Raw genomic sequence first — 4,144 nt, forward strand, 5'->3', positions numbered from 1 at the left:
GTCTTATAATGCTGGCAAAAGGGAAGAATGTCAACCCTATAGATCGCCCAAAAAATAATTTGTGTCAGGTAAACCTGGGAGTCACAAACTGCTCATTGCTCGAGGAAATCCCAGCAACCTCTGGAGGATCCCCAGGATTCCACAAAACCCTGGTTGAGAAACACTGTGCTAGAAGGAAGTAGGGGGATGCTGATCTAAAGGATTGGACTGAGCCAATGTGTTTGTGTTTGTACCCCATCCGAGGAGAAAACCTACAGAAAATCAGTCTCTCCTACGGGAATGAATAACATATAACATATAACATATGTATAACAAAGGTTCTATATACAGTTAAAAAAGGGCAACCGTTTAAAAAAGTACAGCTTAGAAAATAAAACCATTACAGTTTCCTTGTCTCCAGCATCTACGAACAACACATTCAATAACAATTTTGTGTGACTTGAACCTTTAAACCCCCATTTACAGAGTTTGTCCAAACAAATGCTGTTTGTCTATAGGTTGCCATCCTCCAGATGCAATTCAGTAATCCGAAATGAATTATGTTAGTAAATGAGTGTCTTACAATTGCAAACTAAACTTCTGTAACTCAGGTATTGATTTGTTCTTTCTCATAGATCTTAGCTGCAGACAAAACAAAAGATTTCACAAGTTTAATTTAAACCTCATCAAGGAAAGTTATAACTTACAGCACTTCAGGTCCACTGGCTCCATGAAAAACGAGGTCGGGCAATGTTTTTAGTTTCTGATTACCGCTGAGGACTCTATTAGAAAAAATTCAAGAAATTAATATTATTATATGATGAAAGCACATAGCAGATAATAAGGTTTCATAAACTCACAATTCATGTAAATTTGTCCCATTAAAAGCATGGTTCTCTATTTCCTCTATATCGTTCTGTACAAGCCATCTGAGAAAAATAAAAGGAAACAATATGCATTTGAAAGAATGATGCTGCTAGTAAAGAACATATGAACTCAAATAAGATATTTGTAATTATCTTAAAAGACAAATGTATCTTTTTACCAACTTTTTTTTTACCATCTATTGGTTATGCACATGGTCTAGATATAAGTAATTCATCTGTGTTCTACCATTGTATATACCTTGTACAAACACATAGAAACATTTGAACCATATTAAATCCCCTGCTGTTCTCTCCTTTCTGTTTAATATATTTTCCACTATGGACTAAACCAGTGGTCTCCAACCTTTTTGTACCCATGGACCATTAAATTTATTAGCTTCAGGCCACGCATGTGCAGGAAGCCGGGTGTCTCTCAAAGGGGAAGAAACTTCCCCTCATAGTGTCGACATGATGCCAGATACCACCCACTCTCCCATCACAGGTTTGCGCCACAGAGACACAACCCACCCACCGCCCTGAGACTGCAATTCATATGGGGAAATGGTCCTCAGCTCTGGCTGGTGCGCCCCCCCCAACCAGAAGTCTGCCGGCCAGAGCCACGGACCACCATAAGTTTCTCACGGACGACCAGATGGCGACCCCCACCCACCAAGCATTACATTCCTGTGCCCCTAGACTGTTCTGGTGAAAATCTCTTCAATACTGGCACTTCATCCATATCTTCTTGCGATGGGTAGCTAAATGCTGCAGAAATTTGAACCACAAAATGATTTGGTGCCTCTTTGTCTGCAGGCCCAGTGTGATAACATGCCCCTGGGGGGGGGGGGGGATTTGGGGCTGGCAACATAAGCTCAAAGGAAGGGGTCTGAAAGAAGTTGGCTGGAGGACAGTGCCAATAAAAGGTTGAGTATTGCAGTTTTTTGTATTGAAGGGAAATAAAAAATCGTAATATTAATAAAAAGCTATATTAAACTTACAATCGGACACATTCATTACTCATTCCAGAAAATGAATTTTTAGAAATCTTCTTTATATTGATATTGTCTTGAATATCCCTGGGAAAATATTGCAAATATTATTATAGTAAAAATCTAGTGGTTGTTTACAGTGCAGACACAGAAAGAAATTCACAAGCATACAGAAAATTTTCTTTTAATCTGTTTCTTTTTTATAATTCCTAATTCACAGGACCTAAAAATAAAAGACCTTATAAAGTATATTTGACCCTAATAATGATTTCCTTTTTTGTCACTTTTGGTATGGTAAATATGCTATTCAAAGATTGCAGCTCATAAGGAAAGCACTTAAAGAAAGGGTCAGGCGAAGCAGCCAACTTTCAACTGGCTTCTTTTATTTATTTATTTTTTTTATGCCCAAGCATTTCCCATAGCCTTCCACCAATCAAACAAACAGCCTCTTCATAATACTGAACATTTTCCCTCACCTATCTCTTTCTCCATCCCCTTATGTAGCCCCTTGGGTTTATCTATCTATTTAAAGTGAATCTAAAAAAGTCACCAGGTTGTACATCTAATTGTCAAAAGACACATGCAAAGGCACCTTTGTCAAAAAAAAAAAGCCCGGGCTCCTGGTGGCTTTTTGTTTTAGTTGAACACTGTACAGTGCATGTGCCATGCAGTATTAAACTCAGGACTGTTTGTGGCAGTGCTATCCAATGGCCAAATAGGATTGCCATATACTCAGAAGTCTGCCATGACACCAATGTCTTTGACCTGTAATCACTGTGGGTGGCGTCACACAAGTAAGTTGGTACTATAATTGGCAATAATGCATACTCACTAATATGGCAGAAGCTCACCACCCACTAACAAGTTTAATTCCTCTTTGATCTATTTGCTTATTTGTATCTGTGACTTGTTTTTCGTATTTTTTGACTTATCTGTGGCTAGTGATTTTGCTAACCATCTACTACATTTATCTATCACATCTATCCATCTATCCATTTCTCCACTACTTATTTATTTGTTGCCATACATCCCATTATCTGTCTACCAGGATATGAACAATCATCTATCTACCTAATCTCCCTGGTGGTATGAATATTAAGTATTTTTTAAAAGTTTTTTTTTAATAAAAAGTATATAAATTTGCCACCTGGTCCCGCCCCCTGGCCACACGTTCGCACGTTGATGCCCGGCTGGCATGTGCTTCCCCTGGCCTCGCGTTCCCAATGTTCACACCTCGGGGATGCAGATGCCTGCCGGGCAACGCCAAGTTACACAGATGCCCGGCCGGCATCGCCTGGTCATCGCTGGAAGATGCCGCGGGCACCACTTACCAGGTAAGCTGTTTAAACTCCCTGACAATTCAACCCTGAGTGTGGCTCGGGGTTACCGCTTTTGGTATGGATAATTCACCCCAAACCACACTCGAGATTACAGCTAGGGAAGTAAGCCTATATATTAGCTTACTTGTACTCATACCTGTGACTCATTTGATCCAAATCTAATTATAATGAATCTACCAGTCAATATCTATTTATTCATCACTCCATTGGCCTACCTATTTCTGTTATCTGCCTATCAGTATATCAATATCTATCTATCTATCTAGATCTATCTATCTAGATCTATCTATCTATCTATCTATCTATCTATCTATCTATCTATCTATCTATCTATCCATTTATCTATCTTTATTTCTGTCCTGTCTGTTTGTCCACCCTCAAATCCATCTGTTTGGTTTTAGTGTCTGCATTATATTATTAAAGAGCTGAGGCAGAAGTTTTACTTTTTCTTAAACTACATGCTCTGCCATTCTTTCCCATTTTCTGACATGATTAAATATTTAGCAAAAGTGCTTAAAACTTACAGAAATACTATTTCGAGAGACTGTATCCTGGAAACCGCAGGGATAATATGTATTCCGGTGTTGTATATAAACCTAAAAGGAACAGATAAAATTGAAAATGAAGTTTCAGATGAATCCTCCTAAATGCAGCTCATCACTTAATAAGTATGTATCCTGGCTAAAATGCAATTAAACTGCACAAGCACTATTTTCTTGATAGGTGGCTTAGTGATTAAGTATTAGAGGGTTGCTGATCTTGCTGTATTATAGAAGATATGTGCAGGGAAGGTTATAATGAAATACCCTGAATTCTCTGCTATAATAAGAGTATTAAATTTTGGAAAATACCCCAGGTGTTATAATTACAGTATCCATAGGACAGCTGTTAAATTCACAATACTATCGACTAAATAATTCCCCTCTTGACAACATTATGAGAATATATACTTTATACTCCAAATTTTCAG

General features: G+C 38.2%; 1 long non-coding RNA gene across 1 annotated transcript; it reads right to left on the minus strand.

The window, feature by feature from the left end:
* Positions 1 to 306: 306 nt before the first annotated feature.
* On the minus strand, positions 307 to 3,789 carry LOC140345079 (uncharacterized). The gene is made up of 4 exons (XR_011923748.1): positions 3,699 to 3,789; positions 1,844 to 1,921; positions 840 to 908; positions 307 to 761 (listed from the first exon to the last, which is right to left on the minus strand). It is a non-coding gene; the product is annotated as an uncharacterized lncRNA (long non-coding RNA).
* Positions 3,790 to 4,144: the final 355 nt, after the last annotated feature.

The sequence above is a fragment of the Pyxicephalus adspersus genome, unplaced genomic scaffold (genome assembly GCF_032062135.1).
Source record: "Pyxicephalus adspersus unplaced genomic scaffold, UCB_Pads_2.0 Sca511, whole genome shotgun sequence".
Lineage (NCBI taxonomy): Eukaryota > Metazoa > Chordata > Amphibia > Anura > Pyxicephalidae > Pyxicephalus > Pyxicephalus adspersus.